We start from the raw sequence: 14,964 nt of genomic DNA on the forward strand, positions 1-14,964 counted from the left end.
TGCACCTTTAGACGTCGAGGGCTTCACCTGCCTCTTCATGCCACACACTCGGGCACTGCGAGCCACCTGCTTTCTCTGCTGGTTGGGCCTGTGGTGTCACGGCATACGTGACTGACTACGGATCGGAGGCTGACGTCTCGTACTCATGTCTAGCTCGAGGGTTTCTGCAAGCATTGCATTGTGGCCTGATGTACCTTGTTCTCTGGCCTAATTGGTTCTGCTATCTGCCAAGCGTCACAGCATGCCTTCTTAGCGCATTCGGCAGCGTGTCACTCTCATCGTCCGAAGGTCTTGAGTTGAATCCGTACAGAGGCCAGAGTGTTTTGCACATTCTTTGCATGCACTCACCTCACATTTCCATCGCCGCTGCCGGCAAAAATCGAAACATCTTGCTTTGCTGCAGCACCCCATTCATTTGGCCTCTCTGTGTGGCAGCACATGGCAGCACTCTGGACATTTGTGAACTGTGGGCTCAGCGACACAACTGCTCTGCCTGAAGCTTTGTCCCCAGGTAAAATGCAAACTGGACAAGGTGGCCATCCATCTCACTGCCACACACATGCAAAGTGAGCGTTCTGCTATTTGATCTAATTCCCCCACGCAGGCTGGAGCCCAGCTGACGAGGGCCTTGCAGTGTTCCATCTTAGTGCAGTAGGCAGTGTGTCAGTCTCATAATCTGAAGGTCCTGAGTTCAATCCTCAGAGAGGGCTCGGTGCATTCTTTTCTTGCATTCAGATCAGATTTCCAACTCTGCTGCTGGCAAAAATCAAGACACCTTGCTTGCCGCAGCGCTCGCAAAACATTTGGCCTCGCTCTGCAGCAGCACATGGAGGTTCTGCAGATTTGTGAACTGTGGGCTCAACAAAAAAACTGCTGCGTCTCAAGCCTTTCCCTGAGGGGAACGCCAAAGTGGAGAATGTGGGCATCGATCCCACTACCTCTCGCATGCTAAGCGAGCGCTCTACCATTTGAGCTAATTCCCCCACACAGTCGGGTGCTTTGCTCACACTTGCTGCCCAGGATCTTATCAGCACCTGTCTCCAAGACGATCCTGGGCCAGCAGAGCAATTCTGCATAGGGTCGGCCTGCGGCCTGAGCACAGCCATACTTCGCTCCAATCAGCATGTACGAACAGCAGCAGCTTACAGCACCAGCAGGATGCTAAACCACAGTGGCAATGAAAGAAACAGTGAAGAGCCCGAGCTTGAAGATTCCAAGCAAGTCGAGCAGAAACTAGCAGTCGCCACAAGTGTGAGGGAGCAGCCGAGAGCCCTGTCTCAGTGATAGAAGTCTTCTTTTGCTTTCAGCTCAGTGCTCCGTGATTGGACGCATTGCTGCTCAAAGGTGCCCCCTGCTGCTCTTCAGGTGCAACTGCAGAAGACTCACCGCCGTGTACGGGCTGTTTTCAGACGGGGAAAGATGGCTCCTGTGCCATGACGGCAACATGTTATGCTGTAATCTAGGTAGCAAGTTAAGAATTCTGCTTTCAGCTAAGCGTTGCTTACCACACGTTTGTTCGAAAACCACACACGCACACACACGCACCGTTTATTCGCCATTCGAGCAGTGACCTAAGGATGACTTTGATATGTTCTCCTCTCCAGTCCTCCGCTCTATCAACTGAGCAATCGAGGCGAAGCATTGAAGCCCACAGTCTTTGCTGTTTGTTGGCCATGCACCTTTAGACGTCGGGGGCTTCACCTGCCTCTTCATGCCACACACTCGGGCACTGCGAGCCACCTGCTTTCTCTGCTGGTTGGGCCTGTGGTGTCACGGCATACGTGACTGACTACGGATCGGAGGCTGACGTCTCGTACTCATGTCTAGCTCGAGGGTTTCTGCAAGCATTGCATTGTGGCCTGATGTACCTTGTTCTCTGGCCTAATTGGTTCTGCTATCTGCCAAGCGTCACAGCATGCCTTCTTAGCGCAGTCGGCAACGTGTCACTCTCATCATCCGAAGGTCTTGAGTTGAATCCGCACACAGGCCAGAGAGCTTTGCACATTCTTTGCATGCACTCACCTCACATTTCCATCGCCGCTGCCGGCAAAAATCGAGACATCTTGCTTTGCTGCCGCACCCCATTCATTTGGCCTCTCTGTGTGGCAGCACATGGCAGCACTCTGGACATTTGTGAACTGTGGGCTCAGCGACACAACTGCTCTGCCTGATGCTTTGTCCCCAGGTAAAATGCAAACCGGAGAAGGTGGCCATCCATCTCACTGCCACACACATGCAAAGTGAGCGTTCTGCTATTTGATCTCATTCCCCCACGCAGGCTTGAGCCCAGCTGACGAGGGTTTTGCAGTGTGCCTTCTTAGCGCAGTAGGCAGCGCGTCAGTCTCATAATCTGAAGGTCCTGAGTTCAATTCTCAGAGAGGGCAATGTGCTTGGTGTCTTCTTTTCTTGCATTCAGATCAGATTTACAACTCTGCTGCTGGCAACATCAAGACACCTTGCTTTCCGCTGCGCTCACAAAACTTTTGGCCTCGCTCTGTAGCAGCACATGGAGGTTCTGCAGATTTGTGAACTGTGGGCTCAACAAAGAAACTGCCGCCTCTCAAGCCTTTGCCCTAGGAGGACGCCAAAGTGGAGAATGTGGGCATCGATCCCACTACCTCTCACATGCTAAGCGAGCGCTCTACCATTTGAGCTAATTCCCCCACACTGTCGGGTGCTTTGCTCACACTTGCTGCCCAGGATCTTATCAGCACCTGTCTCCAAGACGATCCTGGGCCAGCAGAGCAATTCTGCATAGGGTCGGCCTGCGGCCTGAGCACAGCCATACTTCGCTCCAATCAGCATGTACGAACAGCAGCAGCTTACAGCACCAGCAGGATGCTAAACCACAGTGGCAATGAAAGAAACAGTGAAGAGCCCGAGCTTGAAGATTCCAAGCAAGTCGAGCAGAAACTAGCAGTCGCCACAAGTGTGAGGGAGCAGCCGAGAGCCCTGTCTCAGTGATAGAAGTCTTCTTTTGCTTTCAGCTCAGTGCTCCGTGATTGGACGCATTGCTGCTCAAAGGTGCCCCCTGCTGCTCTTCAGGTGCAACTGCAGAAGACTCACCGCCGTGTACGGGCTGTTTTCAGACGGGGAAAGATGGCTCCTGTGCCATGACGGCAACATGTTATGCTGTAATCTAGGTAGCAAGTTAAGAATTCTGCTTTCAGCTAAGCGTTGCTTACCACACGTTTGTTCGAAAACCACACACGCACACACACGCACCGTTTATTCGCCATTCGAGCAGTGACCTAAGGATGACTTTGATATGTTCTCCTCTCCAGTCCTCCGCTCTATCAACTGAGCAATCGAGGCGAAGCATTGAAGCCCACAGTCTTTGCTGTTTGTTGGCCATGCACCTTTAGACGTCGAGGGCTTCACCTGCCTCTTCATGCCACACACTCGGGCACTGCGAGCCACCTGCTTTCTCTGCTGGTTGGGCCTGTGGTGTCACGGCATACGTGACTGACTACGGATCGGAGGCTGACGTCTCGTACTCATGTCTAGCTCGAGGGTTTCTGCAAGCATTGCATTGTGGCCTGATGTACCTTGTTCTCTGGCCTAATTGGTTCTGCTATCTGCCAAGCGTCACAGCATGCCTTCTTAGCGCATTCGGCAGCGTGTCACTCTCATCGTCCGAAGGTCTTGAGTTGAATCCGTACAGAGGCCAGAGTGTTTTGCACATTCTTTGCATGCACTCACCTCACATTTCCATCGCCGCTGCCGGCAAAAATCGAAACATCTTGCTTTGCTGCAGCACCCCATTCATTTGGCCTCTCTGTGTGGCAGCACATGGCAGCACTCTGGACATTTGTGAACTGTGGCCTCAGCGACACAACTGCTCTGCCTGAAGCTTTGTCCCCAGGTAAAATGCAAACTGGACAAGGTGGCCATCCATCTCACTGCCACACACATGCAAAGTGAGCGTTCTGCTATTTGATCTAATTCCCCCACGCAGGCTGGAGCCCAGCTGACGAGGGCCTTGCAGTGTTCCATCTTAGTGCAGTAGGCAGTGTGTCAGTCTCATAATCTGAAGGTCCTGAGTTCAATCCTCAGAGAGGGCTCGGTGCATTCTTTTCTTGCATTCAGATCAGATTTCCAACTCTGCTGCTGGCAAAAATCAAGACACCTTGCTTGCCGCAGCGCTCGCAAAACATTTGGCCTCGCTCTGCAGCAGCACATGGAGGTTCTGCAGATTTGTGAACTGTGGGCTCAACAAAAAAACTGCTGCGTCTCAAGCCTTTCCCTGAGGGGAATGCCAAAGTGGAGAATGTGGGCATCGATCCCACTACCTCTCGCATGCTAAGCGAGCGCTCTACCATTTGAGCTAATTCCCCCACACTGTTGGGTGCTTTGCTCACACTTGCTGCCCAGGATCTTATCAGCACCTGTCTCCAAGACGATCCTGGGCCAGCAGAGCAATTCTGCATAGGGTCGGCCTGCGGCCTGAGCACAGCCATACTTCGCTCCAATCAGCATGTACGAACAGCAGCAGCTTACAGCACCAGCAGGATGCTAAACCACAGTGGCAATGAAAGAAACAGTGAAGAGCCCGAGCTTGAAGATTCCAAGCAAGTCGAGCAGAAACTAGCAGTCGCCACAAGTGTGAGGGAGCAGCCGAGAGCCCTGTCTAAGTGATAGAAGTCTTCTTTTGCTTTCAGCTCAGTGCTCCGTGATTGGACGCATTGCTGCTCAAAGGTGCCCCCTGCTGCTCTTCAGGTGCAACTGCAGAAGACTCACCGCCGTGTACGGGCTGTTTTCAGACGGGGAAAGATGGCTCCTGTGCCATGACGGCAACATGTTATGCTGTAATCTAGGTAGCAAGTTAAGAATTCTGCTTTCAGCTAAGCGTTGCTTACCACACGTTTGTTCGAAAACCACACACGCACACACACGCACCGTTTATTCGCCATTCGAGCAGTGACCTAAGGATGACTTTGATATGTTCTCCTCTCCAGTCCTCCGCTCTATCAACTGAGCAATCGAGGCGAAGCATTGAAGCCCACAGTCTTTGCTGTTTGTTGGCCATGCACCTTTAGACGTCGAGGGCTTCACCTGCCTCTTCATGCCACACACTCGGGCACTGCGAGCCACCTGCTTTCTCTGCTGGTTGGGCCTGTGGTGTCACGGCATACGTGACTGACTACGGATCGGAGGCTGACGTCTCGTACTCATGTCTAGCTCGAAGGTTTCTGCAAACAATGCATTGTGGCCTGATGTACCTTGTACTCTTGCCTAATTGGTTATGCTATCTGCCAAGCGTCACAGCATGCCTTCTTAGCGCAGTCGGCAACGTGTCACTCTCATCATCCGAAGGTCTTGAGTTGAATCCGCACAGAGGCCAGAGAGCTTTGCACATTCTTTGCATGCACTCACCTCACATTTCCATCGCCGCTGCCGGCAAAAATCGAGACATCTTGCTTTGCTGCCGCACCCCATTCATTTGGCCTCTCTGTGTGGCAGCACATGGCAGCACTCTGGACATTTGTGAACTGTGGGCTCAGCGACACAACTGCTCTGCCTGATGCTTTGTCCCCAGGTAAAATGCAAACCGGAGAAGGTGGCCATCCGTCTCACTGCCACACACATGCAAAGTGAGCGTTCTGCTATTTGATCTAATTCCCCCACGCAGGCTTGAGCCCAGCTGACGAGGGTTTTGCAGTGTGCCTTCTTAGCGCAGTAGGCAGTGTGTCAGTCTCATAATCTGAAGGTCCTGAGTTCAATCCTCAGAGAGGGCAATGTGCTTGGTGTCTTCTTTTCTTGCATTCAGATCAGATTTACAACTCTGCTGCTGTCAACATCAAGACACCTTGCTTTCCGCTGCGCTCACAAAACTTTTGGCCTCGCTCTGTAGCAGCACATGGAGGTTCTGCAGATTTGTGAACTGTGGACTCAACAAAGAAACTGCCGCCTCTCAAGCCTTTGCCCTAGCAGGACGCCAAAGTGGAGAATGTGGGCATCGATCCCACTACCTCTCACATGCTAAGCGAGCGCTCTACCATTTGAGCTAATTCCCCCACACTGTCGGGTGCTTTGCTCACACTTGCTGCCCAGGATCTTATCAGCACCTGTCTCCAAGACGATCCTGGGCCAGCAGAGCAATTCTGCATAGGGTCGGCCTGCGGCCTGAGCACAGCCATACTTCGCTCCAATCAGCATGTACGAACAGCAGCAGCTTACAGCACCAGCAGGATGCTAAACCACAGTGGCAATGAAAGAAACAGTGAAGAGCCCGAGCTTGAAGATTCCAAGCAAGTCGAGCAGAAACTAGCAGTCGCCACAAGTGTGAGGGAGCAGCCGAGAGCCCTGTCTCAGTGATAGAAGTCTTCTTTTGCTTTCAGCTCAGTGCTCCGTGATTGGACGCATTGCTGCTCAAAGGTGCCCCCTGCTGCTCTTCAGGTGCAACTGCAGAAGACTCACCGCCGTGTACGGGCTGTTTTCAGACGGGGAAAGATGGCTCCTGTGCCATGACGGCAACATGTTATGCTGTAATCTAGGTAGCAAGTTAAGAATTCTGCTTTCAGCTAAGCGTTGCTTACCACACGTTTGTTCGAAAACCACACACGCACACACACGCACCGTTTATTCGCCATTCGAGCAGTGACCTAAGGATGACTTTGATATGTTCTCCTCTCCAGTCCTCCGCTCTATCAACTGAGCAATCGAGGCGAAGCATTGAAGCCCACAGTCTTTGCTGTTTGTTGGCCATGCACCTTTAGACGTCGAGGGCTTCACCTGCCTCTTCATGCCACACACTCGGGCACTGCGAGCCACCTGCTTTCTCTGCTGGTTGGGCCTGTGGTGTCACGGCATACGTGACTGACTACGGATCGGAGGCTGACGTCTCGTACTCATGTCTAGCTCGAGGGTTTCTGCAAGCATTGCATTGTGGCCTGATGTACCTTGTTCTCTGGCCTAATTGGTTCTGCTATCTGCCAAGCGTCACAGCATGCCTTCTTAGCGCATTCGGCAGCGTGTCACTCTCATCGTCCGAAGGTCTTGAGTTGAATCCGTACAGAGGCCAGAGTGTTTTGCACATTCTTTGCATGCACTCACCTCACATTTCCATCGCCGCTGCCGGCAAAAATCGAAACATCTTGCTTTGCTGCAGCACCCCATTCATTTGGCCTCTCTGTGTGGCAGCACATGGCAGCACTCTGGACATTTGTGAACTGTGGGCTCAGCGACACAACTGCTCTGCCTGAAGCTTTGTCCCCAGGTAAAATGCAAACTGGACAAGGTGGCCATCCATCTCACTGCCACACACATGCAAAGTGAGCGTTCTGCTATTTGATCTAATTCCCCCACGCAGGCTGGAGCCCAGCTGACGAGGGCCTTGCAGTGTTCCATCTTAGTGCAGTAGGCAGTGTGTCAGTCTCATAATCTGAAGGTCCTGAGTTCAATCCTCAGAGAGGGCTCGGTGCATTCTTTTCTTGCATTCAGATCAGATTTCCAACTCTGCTGCTGGCAAAAATCAAGACACCTTGCTTGCCGCAGCGCTCGCAAAACATTTGGCCTCGCTCTGCAGCAGCACATGGAGGTTCTGCAGATTTGTGAACTGTGGGCTCAACAAAAAAACTGCTGCGTCTCAAGCCTTTCCCTGAGGGGAACGCCAAAGTGGAGAATGTGGGCATCGATCCCACTACCTCTCGCATGCTAAGCGAGCGCTCTACCATTTGAGCTAATTCCCCCACACAGTCGGGTGCTTTGCTCACACTTGCTGCCCAGGATCTTATCAGCACCTGTCTCCAAGACGATCCTGGGCCAGCAGAGCAATTCTGCATAGGGTCGGCCTGCGGCCTGAGCACAGCCATACTTCGCTCCAATCAGCATGTACGAACAGCAGCAGCTTACAGCACCAGCAGGATGCTAAACCACAGTGGCAATGAAAGAAACAGTGAAGAGCCCGAGCTTGAAGATTCCAAGCAAGTCGAGCAGAAACTAGCAGTCGCCACAAGTGTGAGGGAGCAGCCGAGAGCCCTGTCTCAGTGATAGAAGTCTTCTTTTGCTTTCAGCTCAGTGCTCCGTGATTGGACGCATTGCTGCTCAAAGGTGCCCCCTGCTGCTCTTCAGGTGCAACTGCAGAAGACTCACCGCCGTGTACGGGCTGTTTTCAGACGGGGAAAGATGGCTCCTGTGCCATGACGGCAACATGTTATGCTGTAATCTAGGTAGCAAGTTAAGAATTCTGCTTTCAGCTAAGCGTTGCTTACCACACGTTTGTTCGAAAACCACACACGCACACACACGCACCGTTTATTCGCCATTCGAGCAGTGACCTAAGGATGACTTTGATATGTTCTCCTCTCCAGTCCTCCGCTCTATCAACTGAGCAATCGAGGCGAAGCATTGAAGCCCACAGTCTTTGCTGTTTGTTGGCCATGCACCTTTAGACGTCGAGGGCTTCACCTGCCTCTTCATGCCACACACTCGGGCACTGCGAGCCACCTGCTTTCTCTGCTGGTTGGGCCTGTGGTGTCACGGCATACGTGACTGACTACGGATCGGAGGCTGACGTCTCGTACTCATGTCTAGCTCGAGGGTTTCTGCAAGCATTGCATTGTGGCCTGATGTACCTTGTTCTCTGGCCTAATTGGTTCTGCTATCTGCCAAGCGTCACAGCATGCCTTCTTAGCGCATTCGGCAGCGTGTCACTCTCATCGTCCGAAGGTCTTGAGTTGAATCCGTACAGAGGCCAGAGTGTTTTGCACATTCTTTGCATGCACTCACCTCACATTTCCATCGCCGCTGCCGGCAAAAATCGAAACATCTTGCTTTGCTGCAGCACCCCATTCATTTGGCCTCTCTGTGTGGCAGCACATGGCAGCACTCTGGACATTTGTGAACTGTGGGCTCAGCGACACAACTGCTCTGCCTGAAGCTTTGTCCCCAGGTAAAATGCAAACTGGACAAGGTGGCCATCCATCTCACTGCCACACACATGCAAAGTGAGCGTTCTGCTATTTGATCTAATTCCCCCACGCAGGCTGGAGCCCAGCTGACGAGGGCCTTGCAGTGTTCCATCTTAGTGCAGTAGGCAGTGTGTCAGTCTCATAATCTGAAGGTCCTGAGTTCAATCCTCAGAGAGGGCTCGGTGCATTCTTTTCTTGCATTCAGATCAGATTTCCAACTCTGCTGCTGGCAAAAATCAAGACACCTTGCTTGCCGCAGCGCTCGCAAAACATTTGGCCTCGCTCTGCAGCAGCACATGGAGGTTCTGCAGATTTGTGAACTGTGGGCTCAACAAAAAAACTGCTGCGTCTCAAGCCTTTCCCTGAGGGGAACGCCAAAGTGGAGAATGTGGGCATCGATCCCACTACCTCTCGCATGCTAAGCGAGCGCTCTACCATTTGAGCTAATTCCCCCACACAGTCGGGTGCTTTGCTCACACTTGCTGCCCAGGATCTTATCAGCACCTGTCTCCAAGACGATCCTGGGCCAGCAGAGCAATTCTGCATAGGGTCGGCCTGCGGCCTGAGCACAGCCATACTTCGCTCCAATCAGCATGTACGAACAGCAGCAGCTTACAGCACCAGCAGGATGCTAAACCACAGTGGCAATGAAAGAAACAGTGAAGAGCCCGAGCTTGAAGATTCCAAGCAAGTCGAGCAGAAACTAGCAGTCGCCACAAGTGTGAGGGAGCAGCCGAGAGCCCTGTCTCAGTGATAGAAGTCTTCTTTTGCTTTCAGCTCAGTGCTCCGTGATTGGACGCATTGCTGCTCAAAGGTGCCCCCTGCTGCTCTTCAGGTGCAACTGCAGAAGACTCACCGCCGTGTACGGGCTGTTTTCAGACGGGGAAAGATGGCTCCTGTGCCATGACGGCAACATGTTATGCTGTAATCTAGGTAGCAAGTTAAGAATTCTGCTTTCAGCTAAGCGTTGCTTACCACACGTTTGTTCGAAAACCACACACGCACACACACGCACCGTTTATTCGCCATTCGAGCAGTGACCTAAGGATGACTTTGATATGTTCTCCTCTCCAGTCCTCCGCTCTATCAACTGAGCAATCGAGGCGAAGCATTGAAGCCCACAGTCTTTGCTGTTTGTTGGCCATGCACCTTTAGACGTCGGGGGCTTCACCTGCCTCTTCATGCCACACACTCGGGCACTGCGAGCCACCTGCTTTCTCTGCTGGTTGGGCCTGTGGTGTCACGGCATACGTGACTGACTACGGATCGGAGGCTGACGTCTCGTACTCATGTCTAGCTCGAGGGTTTCTGCAAGCATTGCATTGTGGCCTGATGTACCTTGTTCTCTGGCCTAATTGGTTCTGCTATCTGCCAAGCGTCACAGCATGCCTTCTTAGCGCAGTCGGCAACGTGTCACTCTCATCATCCGAAGGTCTTGAGTTGAATCCGCACACAGGCCAGAGAGCTTTGCACATTCTTTGCATGCACTCACCTCACATTTCCATCGCCGCTGCCGGCAAAAATCGAGACATCTTGCTTTGCTGCCGCACCCCATTCATTTGGCCTCTCTGTGTGGCAGCACATGGCAGCACTCTGGACATTTGTGAACTGTGGGCTCAGCGACACAACTGCTCTGCCTGATGCTTTGTCCCCAGGTAAAATGCAAACCGGAGAAGGTGGCCATCCATCTCACTGCCACACACATGCAAAGTGAGCGTTCTGCTATTTGATCTCATTCCCCCACGCAGGCTTGAGCCCAGCTGACGAGGGTTTTGCAGTGTGCCTTCTTAGCGCAGTAGGCAGCGCGTCAGTCTCATAATCTGAAGGTCCTGAGTTCAATTCTCAGAGAGGGCAATGTGCTTGGTGTCTTCTTTTCTTGCATTCAGATCAGATTTACAACTCTGCTGCTGGCAACATCAAGACACCTTGCTTTCCGCTGCGCTCACAAAACTTTTGGCCTCGCTCTGTAGCAGCACATGGAGGTTCTGCAGATTTGTGAACTGTGGGCTCAACAAAGAAACTGCCGCCTCTCAAGCCTTTGCCCTAGGAGGACGCCAAAGTGGAGAATGTGGGCATCGATCCCACTACCTCTCACATGCTAAGCGAGCGCTCTACCATTTGAGCTAATTCCCCCACACTGTCGGGTGCTTTGCTCACACTTGCTGCCCAGGATCTTATCAGCACCTGTCTCCAAGACGATCCTGGGCCAGCAGAGCAATTCTGCATAGGGTCGGCCTGCGGCCTGAGCACAGCCATACTTCGCTCCAATCAGCATGTACGAACAGCAGCAGCTTACAGCACCAGCAGGATGCTAAACCACAGTGGCAATGAAAGAAACAGTGAAGAGCCCGAGCTTGAAGATTCCAAGCAAGTCGAGCAGAAACTAGCAGTCGCCACAAGTGTGAGGGAGCAGCCGAGAGCCCTGTCTCAGTGATAGAAGTCTTCTTTTGCTTTCAGCTCAGTGCTCCGTGATTGGACGCATTGCTGCTCAAAGGTGCCCCCTGCTGCTCTTCAGGTGCAACTGCAGAAGACTCACCGCCGTGTACGGGCTGTTTTCAGACGGGGAAAGATGGCTCCTGTGCCATGACGGCAACATGTTATGCTGTAATCTAGGTAGCAAGTTAAGAATTCTGCTTTCAGCTAAGCGTTGCTTACCACACGTTTGTTCGAAAACCACACACGCACACACACGCACCGTTTATTCGCCATTCGAGCAGTGACCTAAGGATGACTTTGATATGTTCTCCTCTCCAGTCCTCCGCTCTATCAACTGAGCAATCGAGGCGAAGCATTGAAGCCCACAGTCTTTGCTGTTTGTTGGCCATGCACCTTTAGACGTCGAGGGCTTCACCTGCCTCTTCATGCCACACACTCGGGCACTGCGAGCCACCTGCTTTCTCTGCTGGTTGGGCCTGTGGTGTCACGGCATACGTGACTGACTACGGATCGGAGGCTGACGTCTCGTACTCATGTCTAGCTCGAGGGTTTCTGCAAGCATTGCATTGTGGCCTGATGTACCTTGTTCTCTGGCCTAATTGGTTCTGCTATCTGCCAAGCGTCACAGCATGCCTTCTTAGCGCATTCGGCAGCGTGTCACTCTCATCGTCCGAAGGTCTTGAGTTGAATCCGTACAGAGGCCAGAGTGTTTTGCACATTCTTTGCATGCACTCACCTCACATTTCCATCGCCGCTGCCGGCAAAAATCGAAACATCTTGCTTTGCTGCAGCACCCCATTCATTTGGCCTCTCTGTGTGGCAGCACATGGCAGCACTCTGGACATTTGTGAACTGTGGCCTCAGCGACACAACTGCTCTGCCTGAAGCTTTGTCCCCAGGTAAAATGCAAACTGGACAAGGTGGCCATCCATCTCACTGCCACACACATGCAAAGTGAGCGTTCTGCTATTTGATCTAATTCCCCCACGCAGGCTGGAGCCCAGCTGACGAGGGCCTTGCAGTGTTCCATCTTAGTGCAGTAGGCAGTGTGTCAGTCTCATAATCTGAAGGTCCTGAGTTCAATCCTCAGAGAGGGCTCGGTGCATTCTTTTCTTGCATTCAGATCAGATTTCCAACTCTGCTGCTGGCAAAAATCAAGACACCTTGCTTGCCGCAGCGCTCGCAAAACATTTGGCCTCGCTCTGCAGCAGCACATGGAGGTTCTGCAGATTTGTGAACTGTGGGCTCAACAAAAAAACTGCTGCGTCTCAAGCCTTTCCCTGAGGGGAATGCCAAAGTGGAGAATGTGGGCATCGATCCCACTACCTCTCGCATGCTAAGCGAGCGCTCTACCATTTGAGCTAATTCCCCCACACTGTTGGGTGCTTTGCTCACACTTGCTGCCCAGGATCTTATCAGCACCTGTCTCCAAGACGATCCTGGGCCAGCAGAGCAATTCTGCATAGGGTCGGCCTGCGGCCTGAGCACAGCCATACTTCGCTCCAATCAGCATGTACGAACAGCAGCAGCTTACAGCACCAGCAGGATGCTAAACCACAGTGGCAATGAAAGAAACAGTGAAGAGCCCGAGCTTGAAGATTCCAAGCAAGTCGAGCAGAAACTAGCAGTCGCCACAAGTGTGAGGGAGCAGCCGAGAGCCCTGTCTAAGTGATAGAAGTCTTCTTTTGCTTTCAGCTCAGTGCTCCGTGATTGGACGCATTGCTGCTCAAAGGTGCCCCCTGCTGCTCTTCAGGTGCAACTGCAGAAGACTCACCGCCGTGTACGGGCTGTTTTCAGACGGGGAAAGATGGCTCCTGTGCCATGACGGCAACATGTTATGCTGTAATCTAGGTAGCAAGTTAAGAATTCTGCTTTCAGCTAAGCGTTGCTTACCACACGTTTGTTCGAAAACCACACACGCACACACACGCACCGTTTATTCGCCATTCGAGCAGTGACCTAAGGATGACTTTGATATGTTCTCCTCTCCAGTCCTCCGCTCTATCAACTGAGCAATCGAGGCGAAGCATTGAAGCCCACAGTCTTTGCTGTTTGTTGGCCATGCACCTTTAGACGTCGAGGGCTTCACCTGCCTCTTCATGCCACACACTCGGGCACTGCGAGCCACCTGCTTTCTCTGCTGGTTGGGCCTGTGGTGTCACGGCATACGTGACTGACTACGGATCGGAGGCTGACGTCTCGTACTCATGTCTAGCTCGAAGGTTTCTGCAAACAATGCATTGTGGCCTGATGTACCTTGTACTCTTGCCTAATTGGTTATGCTATCTGCCAAGCGTCACAGCATGCCTTCTTAGCGCAGTCGGCAACGTGTCACTCTCATCATCCGAAGGTCTTGAGTTGAATCCGCACAGAGGCCAGAGAGCTTTGCACATTCTTTGCATGCACTCACCTCACATTTCCATCGCCGCTGCCGGCAAAAATCGAGACATCTTGCTTTGCTGCCGCACCCCATTCATTTGGCCTCTCTGTGTGGCAGCACATGGCAGCACTCTGGACATTTGTGAACTGTGGGCTCAGCGACACAACTGCTCTGCCTGATGCTTTGTCCCCAGGTAAAATGCAAACCGGAGAAGGTGGCCATCCGTCTCACTGCCACACACATGCAAAGTGAGCGTTCTGCTATTTGATCTAATTCCCCCACGCAGGCTTGAGCCCAGCTGACGAGGGTTTTGCAGTGTGCCTTCTTAGCGCAGTAGGCAGTGTGTCAGTCTCATAATCTGAAGGTCCTGAGTTCAATCCTCAGAGAGGGCAATGTGCTTGGTGTCTTCTTTTCTTGCATTCAGATCAGATTTACAACTCTGCTGCTGTCAACATCAAGACACCTTGCTTTCCGCTGCGCTCACAAAACTTTTGGCCTCGCTCTGTAGCAGCACATGGAGGTTCTGCAGATTTGTGAACTGTGGACTCAACAAAGAAACTGCCGCCTCTCAAGCCTTTGCCCTGGCAGGACGCCAAAGTGGAGAATGTGGGCATCGATCCCACTACCTCTCACATGCTAAGCGAGCGCTCTACCATTTGAGCTAATTCCCCCACACTGTCGGGTGCTTTGCTCACACTTGCTGCCCAGGATCTTATCAGCACCTGTCTCCAAGACGATCCTGGGCCAGCAGAGCAATTCTGCATAGGGTCGGCCTGCGGCCTGAGCACAGCCATACTTCGCTCCAATCAGCATGTACGAACAGCAGCAGCTTACAGCACCAGCAGGATGCTAAACCACAGTGGCAATGAAAGAAACAGTGAAGAGCCCGAGCTTGAAGATTCCAAGCAAGTCGAGCAGAAACTAGCAGTCGCCACAAGTGTGAGGGAGCAGCCGAGAGCCCTGTCTCAGTGATAGAAGTCTTCTTTTGCTTTCAGCTCAGTGCTCCGTGATTGGACGCATTGCTGCTCAAAGGTGCCCCCTGCTGCTCTTCAGGTGCAACTGCAGAAGACTCACCGCCGTGTACGGGCTGTTTTCAGACGGGGAAAGATGGCTCCTGTGCCATGACGGCAACATGTTATGCTGTAATCTAGGTAGCAAGTTAAGAATTCTGCTTTCAGCTAAGCGTTGCTTACCACACGTTTGTTCGAAAACCACACACGCACACACACGCACCGT

The 14,964-nt window shown here is 52.4% G+C and overlaps 9 non-coding genes across 9 annotated transcripts; 4 read left to right on the top strand and 5 right to left on the bottom strand.

The window, feature by feature from the left end:
- Positions 1-910: 910 nt before the first annotated feature.
- Positions 911-983, bottom strand: trnaa-agc (transfer RNA alanine (anticodon AGC)). Its single transcript has one exon. It is a non-coding gene; the product is annotated as a tRNA-Ala (tRNA).
- Positions 984-2,311: 1,328 nt separating this feature from the next.
- On the top strand, positions 2,312-2,384 carry trnam-cau (transfer RNA methionine (anticodon CAU)). Its single transcript has one exon. It is a non-coding gene; the product is annotated as a tRNA-Met (tRNA).
- A 1,880-nt stretch (positions 2,385-4,264) lies between these two features.
- Positions 4,265-4,337, bottom strand: trnaa-agc (transfer RNA alanine (anticodon AGC)). The gene has a single exon. It is a non-coding gene; the product is annotated as a tRNA-Ala (tRNA).
- A 1,328-nt stretch (positions 4,338-5,665) lies between these two features.
- On the top strand, positions 5,666-5,738 carry trnam-cau (transfer RNA methionine (anticodon CAU)). Its single transcript has one exon. It is a non-coding gene; the product is annotated as a tRNA-Met (tRNA).
- A 1,880-nt stretch (positions 5,739-7,618) lies between these two features.
- Positions 7,619-7,691, bottom strand: trnaa-agc (transfer RNA alanine (anticodon AGC)). The gene has a single exon. It is a non-coding gene; the product is annotated as a tRNA-Ala (tRNA).
- A 1,601-nt stretch (positions 7,692-9,292) lies between these two features.
- Positions 9,293-9,365, bottom strand: trnaa-agc (transfer RNA alanine (anticodon AGC)). Its single transcript has one exon. It is a non-coding gene; the product is annotated as a tRNA-Ala (tRNA).
- Positions 9,366-10,693: 1,328 nt separating this feature from the next.
- Positions 10,694-10,766, top strand: trnam-cau (transfer RNA methionine (anticodon CAU)). Its single transcript has one exon. It is a non-coding gene; the product is annotated as a tRNA-Met (tRNA).
- Positions 10,767-12,646: 1,880 nt separating this feature from the next.
- Positions 12,647-12,719, bottom strand: trnaa-agc (transfer RNA alanine (anticodon AGC)). Its single transcript has one exon. It is a non-coding gene; the product is annotated as a tRNA-Ala (tRNA).
- Positions 12,720-14,047: 1,328 nt separating this feature from the next.
- On the top strand, positions 14,048-14,120 carry trnam-cau (transfer RNA methionine (anticodon CAU)). The gene has a single exon. It is a non-coding gene; the product is annotated as a tRNA-Met (tRNA).
- Positions 14,121-14,964: the final 844 nt, after the last annotated feature.

Source organism: Cetorhinus maximus, chromosome 4, assembly GCF_964194155.1.
Source record: "Cetorhinus maximus chromosome 4, sCetMax3.hap1.1, whole genome shotgun sequence".
NCBI lineage: Eukaryota > Metazoa > Chordata > Chondrichthyes > Lamniformes > Cetorhinidae > Cetorhinus > Cetorhinus maximus.